The sequence below is a fragment of the Ceratotherium simum genome, chromosome 4 (assembly GCF_057802395.1).
Source record: "Ceratotherium simum simum isolate JZ-2026a chromosome 4, ASM5780239v1, whole genome shotgun sequence".
Lineage (NCBI taxonomy): Eukaryota > Metazoa > Chordata > Mammalia > Perissodactyla > Rhinocerotidae > Ceratotherium > Ceratotherium simum.
The window spans coordinates 62,567,949-62,581,977 of record NC_141903.1 but is presented as its reverse complement, the minus strand read 5'-3'; the positions used below and the strand labels follow the sequence as shown (position 1 = coordinate 62,581,977).

General features: G+C 42.1%; 1 pseudogene; it reads left to right on the top strand.

Annotated features, from left to right (window-relative positions):
• Positions 1-818: 818 nt before the first annotated feature.
• Positions 819-5,023, top strand: LOC101406250 (large ribosomal subunit protein uL4-like; annotated as a pseudogene).
• The last annotated feature ends 9,006 nt before the right edge of the window (positions 5,024-14,029 follow it).

The window sequence follows — 14,029 nt, the reverse complement described above, 5'->3', positions numbered from 1 at the left end:
CAGCGGAGCGCACGCACTTAACCACTTGTGCCACCAGGCCGACCCCAATATATTGTTTCTTAAGTAGGGCAGTAGTACATGAGTTTTGTCACCGGGCGAGGAACTCAAAGGTGGGTTAGGGAGCATTTAAGGTGTTTAAGAGATGCAATCACCAACCACCCTGAACCAGACCTAGCCCCACCACAAGAGCAAGGCCTATGACCTTTGTCTCCTTTTTAATGCTAAGACCTTCTCTGGCATGAGGTTAGGCCTTATCTCCATAACCTGCAGCGTACGTGGAAGCACGTTTTCTACCTTTCTCTTTTCAATATTCATTCTCCATCCTAAATAAAAGGCCCCTGCTTCCCTTTGTTCGGGGACAGCCACGACTTTGGAAATGATTCTGCATGGCCTCCTATTTGCAGCAAATAAGTTCTGCTTTGTGTGACAACTACTTCTGGTTGAGAGTCTGATTTTAACTCGCCAGGAGGAGAACCTACTTTTGGTTCGGTAACGGTTTTAGTTGTTATTCTTCATTCCCCTTTTTTATTTCTTAAATATTATAAAATATACTTTAAAACTTTTAAAATGAAATATTTTAGTGTTATAATCTTCTGAACAGCACTTGGGCATGCCTGAGGCCCTGAGGAGATGCTGGTGGTCTCATACCTTAAGAAAGTGACCACCTCCGCTCAGAATTGCCTCTTTAATTTTTTTCTAATGCAATAATTTGTTTTATTAATAATATTTATTAAGTTCCTGCTATGTCCCAGGCCCCATTCTAGGTGCTAGAGATATAGCAATAATTAAAATAGACAGCTTTTCCTGTGGGAGCCGCTGGGTTGAGAGGAGCGTGGCCTTCTCCTCTCCCCGCCATGGTGTGTACTCGTCCACTGATATCAGTGTACTCCAGAAAGGGGGAGTCATCTGGCAAAAATGTCACTTTGCCTGCTGTGTTCAAGGCTCCCATTCGACCAGATATCGTGAACTTTGTTCACACCAACTTGTGCAAAAACAACAGACAGCCCTATGCCGTCAGTGAATTAGCAGGTCATCAAACCAGAGCTGAGTCCTGGGGTACTGGCAGAGCGGTGGCTCAGATTCCCAGAGTTTGAGGCGGTAGGACTCACCATTCTGGACAGGGTGCTTTTGGAAACGTGTGCCGTGGGGGCCGCATGTTTGCACCAACCAAAACCTGGTGCCCTTGGCACCGCAGAGTGAACACAACACAGAAGCAATATGCCATCTGCTCTGCCCTGGCTGCCTCAGCCTTACCAGCGTTGGTCATGTCTAAAGGTCATCGTATTGAGGAAGTTCCTGAACTTCCTTTGGTGGCTGAAGATAAAGTTGAAAGCTACAAGAAGACTAAGGAGGCTGTTTTGCTTCTTAAGAAACTTAAGGTGTGGAATGCTATCAAAAATGTCTATGCCTCTCAGTGAATGAGAGCTGGCAAGGGCAAAATGAGAAACCACTGTCGTATCCAGCGCAGGGGACCCTGCATCATCTATAATGAGGGCAATGGTATCATCAAGGCCTTCAGAAACATCCCTGGAATTACTCTGCTTAATGTAAGCAAACTGAACATTTTATTTTATTTATTTTATTTTTTTATTTTTTTTTGTTTATTGCAGTAACATTGGTTTATAACATTGTATAAATTTCAGGTGTACATCATTATACTTCTATTTCTGCATAGATTACATCATGTTCACCACCAAAATACTAATTACAACCCATCACCACACACGTGCCAAATTATCCCTTTCGCCCTCCTCCCTCCCCCCATCCCCTCTGGTAACCACCAATCCAACCTCTGTCTCTACGTGTTTGTTTATTGTTGTTATTATCTACTACTTAATGAAGGAAATCATACGGTATTTGACCTTCTCCCTCTGACTTATTTCACTTTGCATAATGCCCTCAATGTCCATCCATGTTGTCACAAATGGCTGGATTTCATCGTTTCTTATGGCTGAGTAGTATTCCATCGTGTGTATATACCACATCTTCTTTATCCATGCGTCCCTTGATGGGCACTTAGGTTGCTTCCAAGTCTTGGCTATTGTGAATAACGCTGCAATGAACACAGGGGTGCATGTATCTTTATGCAATGGTGTTTTCAAGTTCTTTGGATAAATCCCCATCCATGGAATAGCTGGATCATATGGTAGTTCTATCCTTGATTTTTTGAGGAATCTCCATACTGTTTTCCATAGTGGCTGCACCAGTTTGCACTCCCACCAGCAGTGTATGAGAGTTCACTTCTCTCCACATCCTCTCCAACACATGTTGTTTCCTGTCTTGTTAATTACAGCCATTCTGACGGGCGTGAGGTGATATCTCATTTTAGTTTTAATTTGCATTTCCCTGATAGTTAACGATTTTGAACATCTTTTCATGTGTCTGTTGGCCATCTGTATATCTTCTTTGGAGAAATGTCTGTTCAGGTCTTTTGCCCATTTTTTAATTGGGTTGTTAGTTTTTTTGTTGTTGAGATGCATGAGTTCTTTATATATTTTGGAGATTAAGCCCTTATCAGATGTATGGTTTGCAAATATCTTCTCCCAATTGTTAGGTTGTCTTTTCGTTTTGTTGATGGTTTCCTTTGCTGTGCAGAAGCTTTTTAGTTTGATGTAGTCCCATTTGTTTATTTTTTCTATTGTTTCTCTTGCCCGATCAGACATGGTGCTTGAAAATATGTTGCTAAGACTGATGTCGAAGAGCGTACTGCCTATGTTTTCTTCTAGAAGTTTCATAGTTTCAGGTCTTACATTCAAGTCTTTAACCCATTTTGACTTAATTTTTGTGTATGGTGTCAGGTAAGGGTCTACTTTCATTTTTTTGCATGTGGCTATCCGGTTTTCCCAACACCATTTGTTGAAGAGACTTTCTTTTCTCCATTGTATGTTCTTGGCTCCTTTGTCGAAGGTTAGCTGTCCATAGATGTGTGGGTTTATTTCTGGGCTTTCGATTCTATTCCATTGATCTGTGTGTCTGTTTTTGTGCCAGTACCATGCTGTTTTGGTTACTATAGCTTTGTAGTATATTTTGAAATCAGGGAGTGTGATACCTCCAGCTTTGTTCTTTTATCTCAGGATTCCTTTAGCTATTCGGGGTCTTTTGTTGTTCCATATAAATTTTAGGATTCTTTGTTCTACTTCTGTGAAAAATGTTGTTGGAACTTTGATTGCATTGAATCTATAGATGGCTTTAGGAAGTATGGACATCTTAACTCTGTTAATTCTTCCAATCCAAGAGCACGGAATATCTTTCCATTTCTTTGTGTCTTCTTCAATTTCTTTCAGCAATGTTTTATAGTTTTCGGTGTACAGATATTTCACCTATTTGGTTAAGTTTACTCCTAGGTATTTTATTCATTTTGTTGCAATTGTAAATGGGATGGTATACACTCCGTTGTTAGTGTAAAGAAATACAACTGATTTTTGTACGTTGATTTTGTATCCTGCAACTTTACCATTTTCATTTATTACTTCTAAAAGTTTTCTGGTGGATTCTTTTGGGTTTTCTATATATAAAATCATGTCATCTGCAAATAGTGACAGTTTCACTTCTTTCTTTCCAGTTTGGATCCCTTTTATTTCTTTCTCTTGCCTGATTGCTCTGGCTAGGACTTCCAGTACTATGTTAAATAGGAGTGGTGACAGTGGGCATCGTTGTCTGGTTCCTGTTCTTAGAGGGATAGCTTTCAGTTTTTCACCATTGAAGATGATATTAGCTGTGGGTTTCTCATATATGGTCTTTATTATGTTGAGGTACTTTCCTTCTATACCCATTTTATTCAGAGTTTGTATCATAAATGGATGCTGTAGCTTGTCAAATGCTTTCTCTGCATCTATTAAGATGATCATGTGATTTTTATTCTTCATTTTATTAATGTGGTGTATCACGTTGATTGATTTGCGAATGTTAAACCATCCCTGCATCCCTGGAATAAATCCCACTTGATCATGGTGTATAATCTTTTTAACGTATTGTTGTATGCGATTTGCTAGTATTTTGTTGAGGATTTTTGCATCGATGTTCATCAGTGATATTGGCGTGTAATTTTCTTTTTTTGTGTTGTCCTTTTCTGGTTTTGGTATCAGGGTAATGTCGGCTTTGTAGAATGAATTAGGGAGCTTCCCCCCCTCCTCAATTTTTTGGAAGAGTTTGAGAAGGATAGGTATTAAGTCTTCTGTGAATGTTTGGTAGAATTCCCCAGGGAAGCCGTCTGGTCCTGGACTTTTATTTTTGGGGAGGTTTGTGATTACTGTTTCGATCTCCTTACTGGTGATCGGTCTATTCAAATTCTCTACTTCTTCTTGATCCAGTTTTGGAAGGTTGTATGATTCTAAGAATTTATCCATTTCTTCCAGATTGTCGAATTGGTTGGCATATAGCTTTTCATAGTATTGTCTTATAATCTTTTGTATCTCTGACGTGTCTGTTGTAATTTCTCCTCTTTCATTTCTGAAACTGAACATTTTGAAACTTGCTCCTGGTGGGCACGTGGGATGTTTTTGCATTTGGATTGAAAGTGCTTTCCGCAAGTTAGATGATCTGTATGGCACTTGGTGTAAAGCTGCCTCCCTCAAGAGTAACTACAACCTTCCCATGCACAAGATGCTCAATACAGACCTTAGTAGAATCTTGAAAAGCCCAGAGATCCAAAGAGCCCTCCGAGTACCACGCAAGAAGATTCATCTCAGAGTCCTGAAGAAGAATCCACTGCAAAACCTGAGAATCATGTTGAAGCTAAACCCATATGCAAAGACCATGCGCTGGAACACCATTCTTCGCCAGGCCAAGAATCAGAAACTCCGGGTGGGTAAGGCAGCAGCAGCAGCACTAGAAGCCAAATCAGATGAGAAGGGGGTACCAGGCAAGAAGCCTGTGCTGGGGAAGAAAGGAAAGAAGGCTGTTGGTGTTAAGAAGCAAAAGAAGCCTTTGGTGGGAAAAAAGGCTGCAGTTACCAAGAAACCAGCAGCTGAGAAGCCTGCAGAAAAGAAACCCACCACAGAAGAAAAGAAGCCTGCTGCATAAACATTGTTTATTCTGTAAAGGTCAAATCATTTTGGACAGCTCACTTTGAATAAAGACCTGATCAAAGAGACAGTCCGAAAAAAATAAAAGTAAAATAGACAGAAACTATATTCTAGTGCCTGTCAGATTAAGACAATCTCAAGAAAGTCTGGACTCTGCAGGAAAAAATTGCTGGATATTTTCTCTTATCTGCTGTTAGTGGGGTTTGTAGATGGGTTGTTAGAGGATGCTGGAAGGTTCTTTGGGATTCATTTCTGAGAATGCTGTACATCCTCAAATAAACCTAGAAATTATGATCAGATCCTGTGTCAGCATCTGATAAAGTGCACCTATAATTACTACATCACACACTATCTGGGTAAATGCATCAGATAGGCCTGGAGGAAAATTGGATTGGAGTTAAACTGGATATTATGATAGTATTTTTCATTTATGGGTTGTTCTGATGAGGTATTCCTGATATTACTGTGTTTTAGATGGGCTGTCCTAGAAAATAGGCGGAAATCTGCTTCTGAACCTGAGAAGCCACCATTCATCACCCTCACTCCCAAGTACTGATTATGGTTTATTTGTATATCATATCGCTGAGTGATTACAGCCATCTTTTTCTAAGGAGTAGAGGGTCGTGCCTTCTTTGAAAGACAAAAATAGATCTACCTGCTTGTCCTGTCATCTATTGTCACTTAACAAACTGCCCAAAACGTAATGCCTTAAAACAATAGTCATTTCATTAAGCTCAAAATCTGAGGGTTAGGAATTTGGGCAGGGCTCAGTTATGCAACTCTTCTGCCCCAAGGGGCATTGATTAGGGTCACTCAGTTGTATTCGGCTGGTGGCTATTTAGATTTGGAGGGTCCAAGAAGGAGTCAATCACATGTCTGGTGCCTTATTTGTGTTGACTGATGTCTGGGCTCAGCTCCCCTTTTCCTGTAGTTTCAGGGCTTCTCTACATGGTTTCTCCACAGGGTAGTTGAACTTGTTACATAGTGGCTCAGCACTCTAAGAGAATGTGTTCACAGAGGCAGGAAGTAGAAGCTACCAGTCTCTTAAGGCCTGGACCCACATACCAGCACAGTATCACTCTCAAAGTATTCTATCAATCAGCCAAAGCAGTCACAGAACACACCCAGATTCAAGGGCAGTGGACACGTACTCCTGAACATATACCGAGGAGGAGGGTCAATGAATTCTTAACAATCTTTAATCTATCGCACCATCTTTTTCCACTGTTAGCTAGTGAACCTGGATGAGGATCATTGGTACTCATTGTCAGGGACCCAGACACAGGCTTAGCCTACTGCAATAAGCAGAACCCAGTCAAAGCAGAGTAGATAAGAGGTAAGTGAAATATCAAACTGTCTCTTGCAGTGCCTTTAACCAGAGGAAAGCGAGATAACGTAATATCGGGCAGCAGGTTAGCTCAATAGCTAGAACAATGACTCAGCAACTTGAAGTTGGGGGTTAGAGCCAGAATCTCCTTCCTTCCTTCATTCACTTCATTCCATTTAATAAATATTGCGTGCCTACTACACGCCAGTTACTACTAGGCACAAGAGTGACATACTTGTTCTCATGGATCCTATAGTCTGTTGGAGGTTAGCAATAAATGGGTAAATGATTAAGTAGTCTACAAAGTGTAACAGATTTGGCAAGGTGTGAAAATCTACTAGTGGTTAGGAAGAACTCTCTATGGAGTGACTGTTTAGTCTGATTACCTGAATGGTACAAAGGAGCCAAGATCAGAACTAAGCACATTCTAGAAAGAGAGAAAAGTGCAAAGAAGGAGGAACAGGATGAAGGTCAGTGTGTTTGGAGCACCATGAACGATGGGGAAGTTGTAGGAAATGAAAATGCAGAGAGATGCCGAAGTCAGATGATTTAGGACCTTGAAAGCCATGGTAAGGAGTTTGGATTTTATTTGCAGTGCAAAAGGAGGCCAATAAAGAGATTTGATTCAGGAGAGTGGCATAACTTGATCGATGTTGTAAAAAGATCTTTCTGGCTACCATGTGGGGAATGGGCTGTGACAGCACAGGAATGGAAGGAAGGATACCATGGGTTGGGGGTGGTGGGTGAATGTGTGTGTGTGTGTGTGTCCCAGCGAGAGCTGAAGGCCAGGTATTAGTGGTGGAGATGAAAATAATAGATGGATTCAAGAGATATATAGGAGGTAACCTCGATAGAGCTTGGTGATGGATTGGAAGGGGTACACAGGGAGAGGAGGGCCTCAACAGGGTGTTTTAGGTTTCTGGTAACTGGAATCCAGTGTCATCTCAGCCTGCCTTGTCACCCAACTTAGGGGAGAATATTTAGATCATTATTGTCACTCATTTGAGCTTGCTTTTGAGAGTGAGGCTTCTATGTCACCATGTGGCTTCTGTAAATGCTACCAGCACTGGGCCCAGAAATGTTCAAAGCCACTAAATATATTTTCAAAGTGCCTTTCAATTCACTAAGGAAAAAAGAGGGGAAGCGCCTTTCTAACCCTTTCACTGTCAGCATATTTAGTGAGCCAAGTAACACGAGCTTCCCCCTTGTGAGTGTCACAGTGCAATTTTGAAAATTAGCTAACCTGATCATGAAAACAAAGTTGAGAGACTCAAGCTCTGTGGGAGACTCTGACTTGTCCTCACAGCCTGCCACAGAAATAGCTCTGGGATCTCTCACTTCCCCACCACTTGGTGCTGTTCCTCTTGATTTATTTTCCTAGATGAAGGAACGGTGAATGATCACAGCTCAAGCTTTGTGCCATCGTGACTGACCTTAATCAATCATAGCCTCAGACGCTGGGCCAAACAAGATGCCAGAAGAAAATCTGAGTGAGAATTATTCTCTGGGCAAGCCTTTACAACTCTTTAGATTGTAGTTTATCATTCTGGTCTGAGTGGAAGGTGAGTTTGGACACCAGAATAAAATTTGGACACAAGAATAAAAAAGTAGTTTATCTTTGTGAGGAGTTAGGGACAGGCATGCCCTGAAGATGCAGCAACGGAGGGAAATAAATGTGCCCCGTTAGCCAGACATTGCAGTCTCTGGCAAGGAAACGCTGTGGGTTCAAATTTTTCAGGCCTGCTTGGCTTCCCTGCTTAGCGGGTTATTGATCTCCCTTGTGTAAAAATTTCCAGGCTCATGTGAGAAACCTGTACAAATAAATCTCAGGATCAGAATCAAAGCACTTTGGTATCCAAGAATCTCTGATCCTTACCTCTGAGAAGTAAATTTTGCTTCAACTGAACTGCTTCCCTGGCTTGTCACATTCGGCAATATGCTATGCTCAACTTGGAGCAAGATATTTTAGAATTATTTCTAAATCAGTCTTAAATGTGCACAAATAAATAGAAATTTGCAGTCAGTACCCTCTGCTCTATCTGCACCAGGCTAAAGTTTCTAAAGACTTAAATGTGCAGATGAAATATCTCCCACTCAGGGCCATTGCATGGGACAACTCCAGTGGACACCATTCACATTGCATTCCCTTTGAGTCCTGTCCCCTGGGTAGTGCCAAGGAGTGCCCTTCACATGCCCCTTGGAGTTGTGGAATGAGGGAACCTCCTTGCTTACCCATCCATGAACAAACCTCATAAACCTATTAAATGCCCCTTTCCCAGCTGTGGCACTGTCTGGTGCCTAGGGTGGCCTCCAGGCATTCTCAAGCTAATGCAGACTTTCCCCTTCAGCCTCGTGGTATACACTGCTTATAAATTGGCTTTTGCTTTGTTTTGTTTCTTAAAATATTTTGTCCTACTAGTACTAGAACCCTGCCCCAAGCCCTGCCTAGCTCTTTTCATTCTCTTCTCTAGGGGACTGGAATCTGTGCCTTGTACCCACCCCTATGCTCTACCCCAACACTTGGCTAGAGTCTTGTCCCATCAAGCTAAGTTTGCCTTGGTCTACTCCAGAAATTCCTTCTGGCAAACCTCATCTGCCAGATCCAACTCAGATCAAGCCCAGTGGTGCTCACCCCCTAAAACATTGTGACTTGTCCTGCTGTGAAATCATGCCCAGCCTTGATCCTGCCTTTTTGGACTTATTCCCTTCTTTTTGCAAGATCACTTTTGAGGGTCTACAGAACCTGAGTGGGCAACAGAAGAGATGACATTATCTTATTATAAATCCATATCATTGGACTCTTAATTGTTGGCTGAGTTATAAATTATTTCAAGAGCCTGTGACAGCACAGTTTTAAATTTAATTCATGAGACATGTCAATACATACCACATTCTTTCCATTTTTGTTGTATATGAAAAGCTCAACATATTTGGAAGATCAATTTCCAAGCATTAGACCCTCTTACACTGAGTTGGCTAGTGACATAAAGTTTCTTGAGCTGCACTGTCATTCTCTCCTTTCTTTTCACCCCATGGAACACTTAGAAATTCGGACAAAAGGAGGAAGTTAGATATAAGAGATGCAAGCCACAGGATAGCTTCAATGATTGTTTTCCTTTGTGGTGGGTAGGATGAGATCTGCCTTTATCTTCCTAAAGGGACTCATAAAGCTATGGACATAATGAATTCTATTCTGGGAAATAAACCAAAAACTGAAATTTGGATTTTTTTTAGTGCTGCACTCCAGTGATCCAAAGAAAATAATGAGTTGAATATTTGAAAATACTGTAATATGACTTAGTTACACCATTGTATTCTGGACACAGATTTAAGACACACGAAATGCCTATGCTCCCTCGTGGCTCCCCAGGGCTGACATCACTTGTTATGAGGTTGAGTGGGAGTAGCTCAAAGAATGTAATGGAAAAGTCCCAAATGCATATGTAATTGCTGATGAATCCCAGAAAGTTCACTGTGTTTATACTAGGAAGACTGACTACATCTTTTAGGAATCAGGAGTCTTTAGCTGTTACCATGAAATTATCTGTTGAAGATCCTAATCCTCCTACTTATGCACCCAGATTTTGTGAGTTAGGAACCCAGAGGTGAAGCATAGGGACCTTCAGCCACTGCCTTTTCAGAAGGAATGGGAGGTGGGGTGTCTAGGGACAGGGGGTAAAACCCTACTCCTTGTCTCTAACAACCTCTCCTCGCTTTCAGAGTGAGAGAATTTGGGTAAATGGCCAAAGACATTTTTCTCGGTTCCGTGCAGTGGGCACGTGTGCTGGGGCTGCACAGCACAGTAAAAAGAGCCCTGCTTTGGCATTAGACTCACTGGCCTGGGTTTAAACCCCTGACCATTCCTGCTGCGTGACCCTGGGAAAGTGCCTTCATCTTCCTGAGTCTCTGTTTCCTCATACGCAAGAGTAAGGATAAAAATACCTACCATGCAAAATTGTTGTGAGCATTGAAGATAATAAATAACTATTATTTTCATGTTTCCCACAGAGTAGAAATTCATAGCCAATAATAGCTATTGTAAGTATTTGTGATCATTATTATCTTTTCATCTCCCTCTCCTATCAGTTCCTCCTAAGGATTCCTTACGAATTCCCCAGTGACAGGTAAGTACTGAGAAACATTCTACTTCTTCCTTCCTCTTGGAGTAGACTAGGTACTAAGGCAGAAATATTTTCCACAATCTCCCCCCAAACTTGCCTCAAGCTGCTGAGAATTCCTCAGCCTAATGCACGCCCCACAAGAGCCTTCTTACTCAGAGCCCAAACATGAGCAGCTGTCTTGCTTCACTCACCTTTGCTGGGCGTCCTCGCCTGTGCTCAGAGAGCCCCAGACAGTCTGCACTTCCACTTTACCAGTTAAAATCAGGCCACCCAAATGAAGCATGGCATCTGTTCATGGGAGGCTCAGTCAATGTTTGTGCCCTGAATAAAGGAATTACTGAATCATTACACTTTGCTTAGATGTCAGAAATGGTCAGATGCTTATTTATAACCTTTTAATAACTTTCACACCATAATCATAACTCTACCTGGGATCATAGATTTTGAATTTATATCCTACTCAAGTGTGAAGAAATGTAAATTTTTTATATCTCCATGACTGAATTCAATTCACTTAGGACCCCATCTATCCCCACTCACCATTTCTTCAGATGGTGGGAAAAATAATCTTGATTTTGTGGATTAAAGGTAATTTAGTTAAATTCAGTTTAAAATTTAGTCTCTCGATCAATTATGTTCAGTTCAGGATTTAGAGTCATATAATTCGAAGTTCATAGACTTTCCTTCCATCTTCCAATGGTACTGGGGTACAGGGGGAGCTTAGGTACCATTATGGTGTTGGGGCATTGTGTTTGGTCTACAGGCTGGCCTCAGCTTCTCGCCGGCCTTCACTGGCTCTTTAGAGATCAGCCTCTGTAGCACTACATCTGCTGCCGATGTGTCCGGTCATGCCTGGTTGGGGGCTTGGACAGAAATATGATGCTGATGTTTGTTGTTCCTGCCAGAGCCTCTGGTGACCAGGCCCACGTCTTCTGCATCCTCCTCACCCCGAATGGAGCCTCTTTTAGTCCCCTGGCCCTTATGGCCCTTCTGCGTGCCATACAGGGGAGGCATGAACTTCTGGATGACCCCCATATTGCACTCAGGTCCTGTCTCTGGCCAAACCCACCCCTTCACCCTTCCTACCCTACTCCATCCACCCTGCGACAATGCCAGCACACTGAAAGGAAGTCTCCTCCCACAGTTCGAGACAGGAAGTGGGGCAGAAACCTCCTCCACGTTCAGCCTACTCCTACACTGGGATTTTTGTAGTTGTACACTCCTTCCTTAGACTGAAGCCCAGGGGAGGGGGGACATTGCTGGTTGCTGTTCTGATAGCTCTTCCTCTTGTCTTCTTTGCTAAAAGAAACTCAGTTTTGTTCAGGGCCCCAATGTGATTAATACCTATTCACTTTTTAAGACTGTCTTTCTCTAGGGATGGGCAATGAGATATAAATGGAAATTACTGGGTGGGCGTCTCAAAAGCTATCGTTTCCAGGACTTAAAAAAAAAAGCTGACATGTACCTTTTGCTTTTGCCTTTTCCTTTTCTTGTTGATTGGAATGCATACGTGATGCCAGGAGGTAGAGTAGCCATCTTGCAACCAGCAAGCCACATACTAGGACGGCAGTAGGAAGCCAGGATAAAGGAGGAGTCTGGACCATTGATGACTTGAGTACAGACCTGAACTACTTCAGACTTCTTGTTAGAGAGGAAAAATAAACTCCTATTTACTTAAGCCACTGTGATCAGGTCATTTGTACATGCATCTAAAAGCAATAAAAATTGATCATCTTGGGCACCATATTTATCCTAGTCTTGCCACCTCTAAATATATGTGGCCTCTCAACCTCCACCTGCACCCCCCAGATTAGCAAGTCTTTTTTATTGCCATCCTACATGTCAGGAAACCACTTTTAAACCATTGTGGGGAAATAGAACTTCCCTGCATTCCTCAGTGCTCCTGTAAAAAGCCCTAGCCTCCTGAGATAGAGAAATATAAACGATATGAAGATAGAGAATATTGGCTTTCACTGCCCCTGGACACATTTTCACATACCATAAGGATTAGATCTGTAGCTATTTGTTTCCCTAATGATGTAGCTAATTGCTCTGATCCAAAAGGATAATTGAACTTCTCTTTTCTCCCCAAAGCCAAACATCCCGAGATAGACAGCTAGGTTAGCTCTTAGGAATTTACGTATAAAAAAAGATGAAGCCAAGACCTTTCTGGGTCAGAACACGTGGGCTATCTGCCTCCTGGAGAGATTTTATTTACAATCAAAATGGTTAGGGTGAGAACTCAGCATCCTTTCCATCCCCATCTCAAAGCAACAAAAGTTTTTGGGTTTTTTTTTTTTTCCTTTCTTTTCTTATTTTGGGAGGGCAGTGGAGGCAGCTGCTTCTCTCTTGCGTATAAATGGAGAAAATCCATTATTCTCCACCCCCCATCACCAGAGTTAATAGATTCCATGGCTCTGTTGGAGAAGCCTGTGGGACTAGGTGTGGGGGACCCACACTACACTGTTGTTCTGGTTGTTGATCTGGTTGTTTCGGTAAAGAACTCTTTTCTCTGGCCCAGATGCCTCATGTCTCTGCAGTATTCACACGTAAAAAGTAGATAACTGTGCAAGTGACATAACATGTCCCAGTTCTTGACAAAACAATTGTGTCTTTATCTTTCCTATTCTGTGGTCCATTTTATAGCCTCTATTCTTTGATTCCCCTAAGTTCAGGCTCAATTAAAACTGCAAGTCCTCCTTGCTCTAAACAAGTTGACTCTTTCACACTCTTGTGTGAAATGGACTTCATGAACTTACCCTGGAAGTCCAAATGGGAACATTTAATCCTTTGTCTTTGCTGTGTTCTTTCCTCACTCTGAAGAGGGCCTTTGGAGAAGTGATCTTACAGGAATAAAATATGCATGGTATAATATTTCAAAATATTAGCCTCTTGTACTTTTTTGTATTAGCTAATATGACATTGTCATGTGACATGATGCTGTACTCTTTTATGACATTGTGAGTTTAACCCTTTGCGGGCTTCTTCAGGACCACAGTAGCAGTACCTCTGCCGATCTTGTTCATCTTGCAGTGCACCATTTCCAAACTCTGTCTCTTTTCACAACGTCTTTCCTGCATGGACATGGTACTTCACATCTCGGGGTGGTGTAATGTGTGTCCGTCAACCCACTTATCTTCTTTTTTTTCCTTCAAATCTGGTGGGTCAAGTGGTCACAAATTCTTTGATTCTTTTCCCATTGAGGATTGAGGTCGATTTTCCTTCTCTCTGAATCTGTGCACCATCTGTGATAGTGACCAATAGAATACAGCAGAAACGATGCTGCACTAGCGTCTGAGTCAAGGCTCAAAGAGACTGGCTGCTTCCATTAAACACTCTTGCAGCCCTGAGCCACCATGTAAGCAACCCAAGTCCCCTGCAGAGAAGATCACATAGAGAGGACAAGGAGCTCAGCCTAGCCTGGGCTTCTGACTCTTCTTTTCAAAGCGTTGAGCACATGAAGGAAGTTATCTTGAACCTTCCAGACCAGCCCATCCTTCAGCTGAATACCCAAGTGACTCCACTGGGTGCCACATGGAGCAGAAGAACTGCCTGGC